We start from the raw sequence: 14,393 nt of genomic DNA, 5'->3' as shown, positions 1-14,393 counted from the left end.
TGCTGATGCTCGGTACATGTTCTGTGAGTTTTTATTTCAAAGTTGGAGGATGTATTAGGACACACTAGATACTACATTAATTTCTATGAAGAAGTCACAAAAGGCACTGCTGGGATTTGAACCCAGGATCTCCTGTTTATTAGACAGGCGCTTTAACCAACTAAGCCACAGCACCCCTACAACACGTACCCACCCACACACCCTCCCTGAACTGCAGTTATTAGCAGGTGAAAGGTCAGTTGATGATATTAAGTTCTAAAGGTGCCGGCTCTTAATTCTCATAATTAAAGGCATGGGCGCTTTGAGTGACAGGTGGTTGTCCTCGCAGGTTGTTAGCCACCTAGCTCGGTGTCTTCCCGCTCCTCTCGGCTCACTCCACCTTATCTTTTTTTTTTAATTAGCTGTAATTTGGGCACTGCCAAGATGGCGACAGCCGAAGTCATGGCTTTGAGCTTCAAAACTACTCTGCAAGAAACCTGTGGCTGATATCACAAAGAGTCTGTCCATCTTGAAGCTCAGTCTGTGATTAAAGTGTAACGCTTTTAAATGCAACACGTGGATGCGGACGAGTTGAAGTTTGAAGTTTGTCTACTTGACAAATGCTAGTAGATTCAGCCGGGTCATGGTAATCCAAAAGGCGTTAGAGGAAAGGCAACTGGACTCGAATTTCTTGAAGATGTTTCGTCGCTCATCCGAGTAGCTTCTTCTGTTCTTAGAGACTTGTGGGAAGTTGAAGTTGAGGTTAATGGCTGGGTACTTACCTGGGGACTGCGTGCCTAAGCTACTTACCATATTAATGGTGCTCTGATGAAGCCATTGTCAGTGGGAGCCTCCAGTCTTAAGGTGTGAATGTTGTTGAACCTTCTTGGGGACAGAAGTCAAGACTGTTTAGAGAAGGTTTCGCCAATTTGGCTAAGACTTTGACGTTGCTATTTTCAAAAGAGTTTCCTTTGTCTTTAAAGTGGAGATGGACCACTGAGTCGTTCCCTGATGGACCGGCTCTCCTGTGTTGGTTGATTGGTTGTTTGGTTTCCCCAATGTACAAGTCTGTGCATTCCTCACTGCACTGAACGGCATACACTACATTACTCGGGGCATCGCATCTCGTCTCTTCCACGTGTGACGCCTCGTCTTGACGAAACCAGGCCCCATTCATTACATCACAGGTGCGCTCCGCTACCCACTTGTCTGCCACCTGCAGCCCTGCCACCCGGCCTAGCCGTCTGTCCGTCCGCCCCTCCCTCCCCGCTGTTACCACTGACGACAGTTGCCACGTCAATCATCCCCCTAACGAGGCTCCTCAAGGTCACTCCGCCGCTAACGACGCTCCAGCCCGCATAGCAACAGACGACCGTTAATTGCCGTGCACTCCATCTCTCGGAGCACGACTGATCACATTAATATGTTTATTTGTTGCTGCTGAGGACCTCCTCGGCTCAGTGGCTGGCTGGCTGGATAAATTGCTCGGTGGTCGTGATGAGTTGCCATAATGACTCACGCTCCCGTTTTAACCTCTGATGCATTTTGACTGTTGTCTGTCTGCACAGAGGATTTGGAGATTTAGCATCCTCTGGTTTAATGATCTGAAAACACGAATCTCGCCGCTGTGCACCGCAAGTTGCGCGATACATCCCATCAGCAGCAGCGTGGCGGTTCCAGAGATAACCCACAGTTCATTGCATGCTTGCCGAGCCGCCGCGCCGATTTTGGATTCATCACCAATCGAGAAGCATTTTTGAGAGATTACGTATTTTCATTCCAGGTACGAGCGGCGAGGTATTGATGAATCATTTCTGAAACATGAGTTGCGTGGTTTTTTTTTTATTTTTTTTTATTGATTTGTGTGCAAAATAGATGATTTGTGGGAATAATTCAGGTGAACTACAGGACACCAAAAAGCACTCAGCAGATGCAATTAATACATGACAGAAAAATCGGTGTGGAGTGCAGTTATCTTGTCACTCATTTGTCAGAAATTTCTCTCGGGGTCCATATCTAAACGCAGAATATTAGCCTAACTTTAAGATTAAACGCCTCAGTGTTCCTGATGAGCCTAATGCGTTCGGCTAGGGCCTGTAAATAAATGATTATTTCTCTTATTAGTCTTCCAGCGATTAAAACATCAGAACTTGGCTTCCTAATGGCGTATTAACTTAACGACCTGAGTGTGTCATTAAGGTGTAACCATTTTTACGGCTCCGTTCAAGCGAGCAGAGGGTTAACCAGATACGCGCGCACTCTCATGCACATACGGTGCACGCTCACGTGCTCCTCTGCTGGCACAATTAGGAGATAATGACATGCGCAAAACCTGCAAGTAATTCAGTTTGTCCTCGCATCCAGCATTAATTAACAGAGCCCAATTAAAACAGGCCGAGCCACACCAATTGGGCTCACAAGGCAATTTGCATCCCAATCAATCTTTGAAATATTATGCAGATACATATATATATATTTTTCCCGTTCCTACGCCCTATTAGAGTAAACAAGGGGCGGAACAAATGATGGAATATTGTTGCGGGAAACAATCATGCGTAGACAAACAAACAGTGAGTGTGAATACATTTATAAGAGCGAGCAGCCGTGCATCTGAGATGATCTGTTTGTTTAGCGTGCCTGTCAGACGGTAGCCGTGACCCTTGGAAATTGGTGTGTGTGTGTGTTCACGTGTGTGTTGCATGAAAAGTCCCGGTTGGTTTTTGGTTTCTTATTCTCCAGGCCTCGGCTGTATTTTCTGTCCAATCCATCCTCAACAGACAGAACAGACAACCCTCTTTTCGGCTGCCAGCGGTACTCAATCTCACTCGTCCTGGCAATGTAGTCATCCCTTCATAAAGTAGCAAATCAATAAACGGTCTCTATTCCAGATCATAATTCAAACAGGCATTTGTGTCCTCCCTCCTTTGGCATAAAGCAGCGGCGAGGGAAATGCATTTTGCTGCGGATCAGGGCCGGTGCAGCATTTTAACGTTGAACGACTCCAGTATGCAGCAGCTGCCTCCCTGCTAGGCTCGCGTAACCTCTGCCAAAGAAATCAATGTTTCCCATCCTCCCTCCAGCCCCTACTGCCAAGAACCCCTTCCCCTTCCTCAATCTTCACCTCCCACCCCCAACAGAGACGGCGGCGAATTTGACTTTAACACCCAGCCGCCATTAAAAATGCATTAAAGCATATTAAGGCATAATTAGATATTAGTCCCTAATCCGTTGTAATTACAAAGACAAAGCTCTCTCTGGTTGAGAGAATAGCTTGGCGCGATAAATTAGTTGAACTCACGGTTCCCGATACCTTAGATCGTAATCAAAGGTGTGATGACACTGGTAATCAAAAGCAAGAGGGTGGAGGAGGAAAAAAGAGTGAGTCACTATGAAGTTATATTTTCTGTCGGAGAGGAACATTACCTCACAATGTGGAAATTCAGAGCCTCTCTTAGGGCATGCAGAGACTGAATTAGATGCAGCTGTAGAGGCTGGCTGCTCAGGCAGGTTTAGAAACTTTTGAATGGTGGGGGTCTAAACTGAGGTAGAGTTTTAAAGTTTTAAAGATCTCGGCAGTATTATTTATAAGGCTACGGATCTGCATCCGCCGAGAGAGAATATGAAATTATTGTCTGCACTCCCCAACTTATTCCAAATAAATGCCTCTAAAGTTTGGCTTAAAGGGAGTTGAAGTATGATGCTCCCGCCGGCTGGAATCAACCCCAACCGAACTTGAATCTTGGCACTAAATAAATTAAAACAAATTACTTGGAAGTACCATTAACTGCATGTAAATATTGACGAACCCTCCGTAACGTCTCTCATAGGTTTCCCAAGCTCAGTGTGAATAAGACCATCTGTCGCCATCTCGGCAGAGCCTCGCTCCCTCTTAGTGTCGCTGTATTCATTTCTCATTTTCACATTCTAACAGAGGTAGCGCTGATGGTGTTATGTGATGCCGAGGCAGAGGCTAGCAACCTGTGACAACGGCCACCTGTCAATCAAAGCACCTTTAATTACACATAACTTTGAAGAATGAGTTATATAAAAGTTTATGTAATGAGTAAATTAGCAATCGAGACCAAAACATTTCTGTACCAGGCTGTAAACCGTTTATTTCTGCTGTAAAGTTGGACATTTTAACGCAGAGATCTTTGGGGATTGACTCGCTTGTGCCTCCAGCCTCAAGTGGCCATCTGAGGAACTGCAGTTTTCAGCTCTTAGATGTTTTAACAAAATATTTTCTTGGACTCTCTATATTACTATTGTCCTTAATGGTAAATAGTAAATATATTTATATGATATTGTTGTCACTCTACAGTAATGGTGACACATCTACCTATTTGCTAACACAAGCACACATTCACACACCAAGCACAGGGAGCAACTGGGAGTTCAGTGTCTTGCTCAAGGGCAATTTGGCATGTGGCATGTTCCGGGGAATAACCTTTCTGTAGTCAACCGGCTCCACCGTCAAAGCCACAGCCTCTTAATCTTTTGTGTGTTTTGTGTCGTGTTCACTTGGTGAGACTTGTTGGACGGGCATACATTTCTGGATTTCTTAGTCTTCTTCTCTGGAAAGCTCCAAGCATGGCCAGAATAAATTATACTTTTTTCCCCCCCTTTTCCACTGGAGAGAAAGTTCACTTCAAATTCAATTAGAATTATATGAAAACACAACGAGACAATGAGACTATTCCTGGTTAAATGCATTTATAAAAAATATAATCATTTATTTGTTTTGAACAGTGAGTTAAATCTCACATTTATTTGGATCGAAACAAAAGCAAGTTAAGAGCTCCTTCCTTCCCCACATGCGAGACACTCGGGCTGAATGTGAAACAATGCAGCCTTATTATTTGCCTCTTGGCTGCCCCCCGGCCACATCCCCAGTCGCAGCCATCCATCCAATTAGTTGGTTAATTTCAAAACCTAGCTTTGATTGAACTACAATAATTTCTGACTCGAGAATGCAGAGAAAACTCCTTTTACAATATGGGAACAATATCCACTGATGTATGGTGCCATAAGGCCCCACTCTGAATAATTAATAGCCTGTAATATTAGTGGTTTAATGAAGGGTGGCCTGTATCCAGCAGCTCGCACTACAGCATACCACTCGAGCTCTTTTAAAGCTCTCTGTTCCACTCCCCACCCCCCGCCTGTCGAATCCATCATCCCTCCGCTTTGAAAATAACAGCAGCCTGCGTAGCTCCGGCCGTGATCTCCTCCTCCACTGGAAGGACCCACACTGGGTTCTAAATGTATATTTGATGAGCCGCTAGAACTGCATGAAAGGTGACAAGCGCTATTTTAGAACAGCAGAGGACACCCAGCAACGGGCCTAAACAGCGCTCGAGTGATGGGACGATGAATTCTGGAGCTGCCGCTGACTGCTGTCATAAAAGCGCTGCTGTGTAATGGAGGAACAGACATATAGCAAATGAGTTCAAGGGGCTTACATGACTGCATATCAACTCTGAGAGCCACAGAAACGGCTCCACTGGCGGCCATTGTTTTGTGTTATTTCCAAAAGGGAAATTTGAACAGCTCGCTGCTGATGAGCTGTTTGGGGGACGATTTGATCCATAGACAGAAGGAATCACGGTTAATGGCACTCTTAGCAAGGTAATTACATAGCAATGTGTGGTATAAAATTAATTATTGTTGTGCCAATTGCATGTTTTTAAAATCCTTGCCGAACCATACAAAGAGCTCAGAAAGTAATCTCCAGGGATTGTGAAGGATATGTTACGGAGCGGTTACAAAAGCGAGTGTACTCGTGGCTCATTATAAATTATACATCAGCAATAAACAGTGAAAGATGCTGCTATCTTTATGTCGGCCCCATTTCTTCCTGTTCTCCTTTGCGATAACATAAAGAAAGGAGAAAATGTAGGACCTGCCAACTGGAGAAAAATGGAGCTCCTGATTTTCAAGTCAATACAACTCAAGCTCCCGGTGAAGCTGCAGTAATGAACGTTACAGGAAAATTACAGATTTAGAAAAAGACGACTTATCTCGTCGCCACCATGTATTCATGATTTGATTACAGTCTCAAGCGCGGTAATCTGCTCACACTGTTCCGAGTGTGTCTCACCCATCATTCACTTGTATGATTCAGCAAAGAAAGGCTGCGAGACGGCAGCTGGCTGCTGTTTTAACACATTGGCTCTGTTGTAGCTTGTAATCACACGGACGCTGGAAGTCATACTGGAGCATTACAGCTGTAGGGTGTGATTATTGGCATGAGGATTACCTGTGTCCAGATTGCATGTATGATTGGGCCAGGACGTATGGAGGAAACTGATGTCAAGTTGTGGCAGTTAAATAGACTTTTGGAACATATATTCAAGAGGAAGAAGATCTTTATCATGCAGATTTAATTAAATTCACCAAGTCATAGCAAAATAACCCTTGGCGACACAAATTGGATGGGCACCAAGTTGTACAAACCTCACTTTTGAGGCAATGGGAACATTAACATATGATGCAAACACAGTTCCCCAAACATGCAACATAAAGAAACACCATCCATGACTTTGGTTCCCACCACCAAATTCACCATGCTGATACCGTCTTGGTGTACCAGGGTTAGAACCCAGATAAAGCGGTGTGCTTTACATTATAATCTTGTCAAATTGAGATTGGTGCCGTCAGTACACAACTTTTTTTTATCTTTTGCTCTGAACCATTTGAGGTGGGAAAAAATCTAAAAGGTTTTCCTAGACAACCAGTGCCTGGGATATCCACTAGCAACCAACTGTATGCCACAAAGCACTGGGCAACGAGGAACGAGGAATTGATTACTAAAAGTACATGCTGCTCAAACTTCTTTATGGATGTTGTTGTACACCGAGTTCAGACAGATGGTAAAATATATCAATTCTGATGTGAGCATTAGACCAGCTGTAAACAGCAGACCAGCATTTTCTTACACTGGAAAGCAAGTGATTCTACTCGTAGATCTGATAATAACTTCAAGAATTTGTAATGCAAAGCTTTTCCCATGTTCCTGGATGAGCAACATGCACATGGATGCCCACTTCTAGCCTGCCACAGTAATCTTGTGTGGGCGACAAATAGAAATTTCATGAGAACAACAGAGGGAAAGAAAAGCAGGAGAAGTAAAAGCGATGCCAAGGCTGAGATGCATATTCTATCAATTATCATAATCAGATTGTTTATATAATGCATAATTTATTTTGTTTATTATAGATTATGTTTTCTTGTCAGATTTGTCCTCTCTGTGAGGAAAATGCAGACCACACAACAGAACTCTCGCTGCAGAATGGAAGTCCGTCTGAACAGATGAACCTCTTGACAGCGCCAGAAGGTGACGTTAAAGACCGATACAGACAGGGGTTAGGAGTCAAAATATCTCTCGAAATTATTTTAATCATTTCTATTTAATATGCATGTTTTCCTTCAGTTTTTTTTAATATTACAATGCTTGGTGAGTTGCCCTTGCAAAAGATGCATGTTCCAGTATTAATATAGTGCAAAATGACTTCCGACTCCTCTTCTAAAAACGTCTACAAACTGTCATAAATAACGAGGTGCAGTAGAAGAACATTATAAATGGTTTAGCGTTCAGCTATCAGCTTCGTCTCCTGTGGAACCAGCTCCCAGTTTGAGTTCACCCTCTCTAGTTTTAAGGTTAGGCTTAGGATTTTTCTTTTTGAAAAGGCTCATAATTAGGGCTAGACTGACTAGACCTAGGGGGGGATGATGCACTGAGCACATGTCTTCTACCCTTTTCTCTCTTACACTGAGCTCCTGTCCTCTAATTTCTTTTCTCTTGCACCAAGCTCCTATCCTCTAATTTGTTTTCTCTAGCACCGAGCTCCTGTCCTCTAATTTTTTCTGTAATGCTATTAATGCAATTCTCTGGTACTACTGTAAAGCATGTTAACTGCTGTGTGCCCCTCTCATTTTCTGTCTCTATCTGGCCGGTCCTGCTGTATGAGCTGGGTTCTGATCAAGGTTTCTAACTGTTAAGAGGGAGTTTTTCCTTGCCACTGCTGCCTACATGCTTTCTTCGGGGGTTTCGGGCAGGGTTTTGGACCAGATTTTTAAAAAGCTTCTTGAGACAGTTTGTATTGTTAGTGATGCTATAAATAAAAATGAAGTGAATTGGAAAAACACACGGTTTCTTATTCAGTTCAGTGAGAAAGTGTGTCCAAACTTTTGACTGGTAATGTATAGCACGGTACACAATGCCCAAAATGGATTAGGGAAAATTGCACAGGAAAACAGATGATCACGTGAAATGTCCAATCCAATTGTGCTGCGGGTGAAAAAGCAATCCGTTTTTTTCTCCAACCGGTGTTTATAACTTGATAGCGTATATGTGAAACCAAGGCTTTTATGAGAGAGACAAGGCAAGTCGCACCTGAACCATCTCAAAGACTGCGCCCATTAAATCGCTGTAATCTCCTTCACCTGAGGATGGTAGCAAACTGAAAGCATTCCATAAATGCCATGCACACACCGCTAGTTAGCTCCACAGTAAAAACCTTAAAGTGATTGCAGTAATCTAGACTGATTCCACTGCGTTGGAGTTCCAGTGAGCCGTCGGTCTCAGGTTGTTAGCTGGGGCTACCCAGCAGAGATACAGTATAATGATCAGCAAACTGAAATAGATCAGTGGCTGTGAAATCGGCATGAGGCCGCCACTGCTGTGACAAGGGGAGGATTGAGGCGGCTTATTATCTGTGTGTAGTGTGTGTTTGCGCCATCTATGGCTAGGCCGTCTTCATTACTTAGACTGAACCCTTTCCTAGGGTTAGCATTAGCATTGAGTAACGTAGCTCTAGGGCTACAAGCAACTTTGTGACAGAGACAGTCACTCACGATTTACTTTAAAGGTTTCAAGCTGCGCCACATCACAGCGAATGCTAGCGAAGGAAAGGCCCAACGCTGCTACAGCTTTGTCATTGTCAGCGAGTTTAACGGTTATCATGCTTTTCATCTTTGGAGGGATCTCATTGCGCATGGCAGCCAGACGTTCTTCTCATGACCAAAGCGCTCCACACTTGCATCACTTGTTATTCTGTGCTTGACAGAGTGTAAGTGGAGGTCTGGAGCGCGGTTTGCCAGATGCAGCTCGGTGACATTCGTCCCCAGAGGAGACGCACACATATGGACACACAGCTGAGTGGGAGAAATTTGAGAAATCCGTACGACCCGCGTGGGATTTCACCTGAGGAGAAGTAGTGGTGGAAAACGTGCACATTGAAAAAAAATATATAAAAATAAATAAAACCGGGGCTGAAAAGTGCCATTTTTGATGCTGCATGGAGTTTAAGTGTTAATTTACAACCTTTTGTACTCCTGTCCCTACTCACGGTGGCCCCACACACAGCCATAATTAGCATAGCGATTTAACTCCACCTGCAAAATGAAGTGGGCTCCTGCAGGATCAGTGTATGTGTGCATTCTTTGTCTGTTTATGTATTTGTGTATTTTTGTGTGCGAGCAGATGCACTTTAAGCTCCCATTCATCAAAGCCGTGGTTGACTGTGCTGGGCTATAGCTGCAGATTAATCTGCTTCAGCCCAACACTGCTGCTCACCCACCACTCATTAATCTAATTCCCGGGGACAATGTGTTTGTGTGTGCACATCGGTTTGTTCCTGTAAAAATATGCGTGTACAAACATGTGTGCCCATATTTGGTCAGTGCGTAGAAATACAAATATAGCCCATCATAAATTTTAAAATACAGATGCTCGGATATAAATCAGACATCTCGTGGAGAGCTACAGGTTGCATAAAAGAAATGGGCGAAGTGGGGAAATTATTCAAAGCAGGAGCAGCTCGTCTTACCGCAGTTGGAATCCACTAAGCCCCTTCACGGAAGGAGAGGTAGAATTTATTTACCTCCTTCCTGGAGGGAAGATACGTATGGCAGTCAAGAAGCTAAATGGAAAGAGAAAGTGGGAAGGCAGAGAGATAGGAGAGAGGGAGAGGTGGAGGGAGAATGAAGGAGGGTGGGTGGAGGTATAGTAATCAGTGTGTAGAGGGGAAAACAGGCATGCGTGTAGGTTGGAGAATGCATTCCTTTTTTCTTTTTCTCTTTTTATATGCACAACACCTCGACTTCTGCTTCCTCAGAAATGCTTTAATTTGCTGTTAAAGTCGGTAAAATAAACTCGTAGGAGCGAGAGTCGGGGGTGTTAGGTCGGGCCCCTTAGTCCTTGTCTTCTTTATCACCATAATGCTACTAGTGGGCTACATAATGAATTAATTTAGCAGCCATGAAAGACCATAACCACTAAATAGCCTTAATCTTTTGAGAGTGACCTTAATTTTCTCTATTTTCTATGTACTGTGCCGGTTTTTCAGCTTTGCAGATAATTTAGATTTCTGTACTTTTTATACGCGGTTTCTTAGTTATTGGACATGGTGAAAAACAATGTATTTTAATAGGTAACATACCTTAAGACTGACTGAACAATGACTTAAAATAACTCCTTACGCAGTATATTTGTAGAAATTAACCTGAATCTGAGCTGTTTTTACTTGATGTGCATCAGTTTTTGCACAACAACATCCAAACTTCTGCTTCTGTAGAAATGCTTTCACCTGCAGCTGAAGCCTCGAAAATGAACGAGAGTCATGGATGTACAGTCCAGAATGGCTACCTTAGTCCTCAGTCCACGTTTTCTCCTTATCAGCTTAGTCCTAATAGGGCGGGGTGTCAAACATATGGCCTGTGGGCCAAAACCGGCCTGCCTGGCCCTCAGGACGAAGAAATTACATAAGACATTAACTGCAATTTATCAATATAAATGTGACACCTGTTCCTAATTTGTCCACTGAGGGTTGCGCTGTTTCACCAAGAGTTGTAGACGCAACACACATTAACACCCAGAATTAAACAGCGGATGGCAGCAATGCACCACAACTGCATGTGTTATTCATAAATGTTTTGTAAGAAGACAGTTCATTGGCCTACTGTGCTTGTTTTTTCAGCTTTTTCTTTAAAACTATTTTGCATGTACTATATATATATATATATATATGTGAATTCTGAGGTTGAAGTCAGACCTCAAAAAAGAAAAAAAGTCATTTTCTCTAACTACAATATCTTTTTCAGTGGCCCTAATCCTCTTCCGTACATACTTATTGTACGTAACACAAAAGACATCTAGAAAGTTTAATTGGAAACTACTAGAAATGGGCTGGGCGGTTTACAGAATTAACCTGAAACGTGGTGTTTCTTAATGTATTTTGAAATCAGGTTCACTGTTTGGTGAAGAATCATCAAAAATAATATTTTGTTATTTTGTGGCCCGTTTATCATCCATTTGGAAATGTAGCTGTTGAACCTTTTACCGCTAACGGTGCTGAGTCAATGGTCCTCGGATAATTAATAGTGTGAACTAGAGCACCGATGGGCATCGCAAATTAATGCAATATACAGCAATGGTTGAAAAGAAATACGGCACTTAATAAAATAAATAATTACAAATAAAATTGCCCGGTAAAGGGGAGGAAATAAAGACAGGGAAGAAGAAAAAAGGGAAGAGTTCAACCCTGCCAGGTGTGAAATTTCTCAACTAATCAATAGACTGCAAGGGACAAGACAAGGTGACAAGATCTTTGTTACCTTGGAAGACAGGTCGGTCACTGTGCTCGGCCTCAGAACCAGATTCATGCCAAACTGAGGGCATCACAGTGTGATGTGGAGTCTGTGTTTTGGTTAAAGATTATTATTATTATATTTTTGTCGTGATTTTGCTGTCATCTGCATGTGCTGAGCTACTAAATCAAAACCTCCAATGCTGAACTGGGACACCGTCCTCCTCACCTTTTCATTTCCGAACACTTTTACAGCTGATTCGCCATTTTTTTCCAGTCAGCTGAACTATTGTTAAAGCATCCCTTCCTCTTACTTCATTTATATCCTTTTGACCAACTTCCTCTTCTGTCCTCCCCCTCCCCCTCCTCCTCATCCTCCTCCACCTCTCCCTCTCCTCGTGGCTATGCTACACTGCACAGAGTATTAATTGTGGTATGAAAAATTCCCAGCTGAGACTTGGTGGGATTGCCGAAGCCAATGACTCAGAACTGCGGGGAGGGAGAGTGAAAGCTTGGACTCCTTACAGGAACCGTTCCACCCCGCTGGTGCTGCCACCCTGACCGGAAGGAGTGGCGCGTTGGCATCCACCGTACAGAACTGGCAGCTTGTTCGTAGTAACCGCAGAGCTTCTGATACTGCAGGCACTCTCAGCCCTCCACCTGCCTTACAGACTTGTTAGATGATAACGCGCCTGGTTTATTAAAATCTCAATGGTGAAGTTGGTACTGGATTAAACATTCATGAGTTTGGTTCAATATGCTTTCAGCGAGCTGATCTCAGATTCTGCTTGTGTCTAACGTCTCACTGGCAGCAACGTTTAGACTTCATTTCTTCATCCCAGTTGAAATCATTCTAAACAGAGCTTCCAACTTAACTGCTTACTTGGACGCTGAATAAAATGGTTCGATTACCAGTAGGTGTATGAGTTAACTTGCTCCTAACCATCAGTCATTCAGCATAGAACCAATATTGACGTGCTCAAACTAGCGCAGTGGGCTATTGAATCTTTTTGAGTTTTAACTACTTCATGTTTCTGTTCCTCCCAGAAACTCCTGATGTTTACCCGACCTGGAGCAAACATGTGCAGACAGAATGTATTTATTGTCACCTGAGAGAAACGATCAGATCACGCATGCACAGGATTACTGGGCGCTAATATTTCCCTATTGGACCAATTATCAGAGGTTTGCACCGTCCCTCTCGCCATTGAAATTTTCCTCTGATCCAGCCAAAAATATTGAGATAATTAGTTGAGTACTGGTGCCCCTCCATTCAATACCTCCATCGCAGCGGTTTTCCTTGTTTTTGTTTTCGTCAAAGAGTGACAGTCTGATGGCGATCTGGCATAACATTATCACCACCTTAATAATATTATGTAGGCCTCCCTTGGCTCCAATCATTACAGCACTAAATACTAAAATATGTTAACGGAGATTTTAACACAGCAATGTAGTAATGATGTAGCAGCTAGCAGACACCTGGCTAACCGGTTAGCATACGGTCCCACTCCAGCACACATGGCAAACAAAGAACTAAAATATAAATGACAACACCACTACAGCTAAACACCAGTCCTGTAACACATATACACTAACATACAGGCACACTGAAAGTCAACCAAAAAAAAAGCGCCTGTTTAACACGGCCTCAGCATGCTAACTTAGCCCTGTGGTTAACTCATTGACTACTAAGGTTAGCTCCACCGTACCGTAACCACCAGGTTAGCTCTGCTAATCTCCCTTTATTCTGACATTCTGTCTGTAGGCGTGTGTTCACCTGTTTGTTTGTGTGTACGTCGGTGTGGAGCTCCATCCATTGAAAAACAGAGAGCATAGGAGAAGTGTAGAAGAGATGCACAACGCTGAAGGAAATGAAATGAAATAAATTGGCTTGAATTAGATCAGTAACTTCATTACATGGTCCACATGTATTCTGTAGGAAACGTGACCTGAAATGGTTGTGATTTGGTGATAAAAATGAAAGTATCCTGTGGTGTACTTTAATTTTTACTGGCCTGGTCTGGTCTACTTGGGTGGTGTGTGTCTAATTAACATCCACATGAATGTCAGATTCAAAGGTTTCCCAGCAAAACATCGATTGTCACTGTTATTTACTTCTCCTGTCAGTGGCTGGTCAATGTACAGGGCTGACCGATTAAACCAAATTCCATAAGCTGGAAAACTTAAAGCTCCTAAAGATACTCAGTCTTTACAGACCTTCACATTGAAGCCACATGAATGCCAGGTTTCCCAGCGAAACATTGAATTATCACAAGATGGTCAATGTTACCTCCTTCTCCTGTCTGTGGTTTTAATGTTGTGGCTGATCGGTATATGTTCTGCACCAGGGTGAAATGAATGGCTCTGGATACCAGCAGGTGGCAGCAGTCTATAGTCACCATTCAAATGGTGAAATCAGATGAGCTACTATTAGCTTAGGACACGCCGCCAAAGTTGGGGCCACAGACCCTCATGAGCGGCCAACACCAGCAAATGGCCAACCATCGGCTTTGTTGTGTCACAGCCTTTAAAGCCAATGATTGTAATATAACTGAGGCTGAGGTCTCATTGGAATGAAATCTGACCTACATCCAATTTAGAACTCAAAAGATTCTGTTTGTTTTGGGCTGTTATAAAAAGAAAAAGATCTGAGTCACGTATTTGAGACAAAAATAAATCCTCAACTGGAGCATTTTGTTTGAGATATAATAAATACAGAATATTTTATTTGAAGTATTTGAAAGAAAAACTGGCAAGACAACACGACTGCTGAATGAAATTAAAAAAAACAATCCTCATGGTCAACATGTGGATCCCTTAATAAAT

At 43.0% G+C, this 14,393-nt stretch overlaps 1 protein-coding gene and 1 non-coding gene across 4 annotated transcripts in view; one reads left to right on the top strand and one right to left on the bottom strand.

Moving 5' to 3' along the window:
- Positions 1-14,393, top strand: part of samd12 (sterile alpha motif domain containing 12) — a 108,837-nt gene that overhangs the window by 30,591 nt on the left and 63,853 nt on the right. The window lies entirely within an intron of this gene.
- On the bottom strand, positions 102-175 carry trnai-aau. Its single transcript has one exon. It is a non-coding gene; the product is annotated as a tRNA-Ile (tRNA).

This window comes from Mugil cephalus, chromosome 14 (assembly GCF_022458985.1).
Source record: "Mugil cephalus isolate CIBA_MC_2020 chromosome 14, CIBA_Mcephalus_1.1, whole genome shotgun sequence".
Classification (NCBI taxonomy): Eukaryota; Metazoa; Chordata; class Actinopteri; order Mugiliformes; family Mugilidae; genus Mugil; species Mugil cephalus.
Note: the sequence above shows the minus strand (reverse complement) of the source record. Positions and strands in the feature narration are given on the sequence as shown.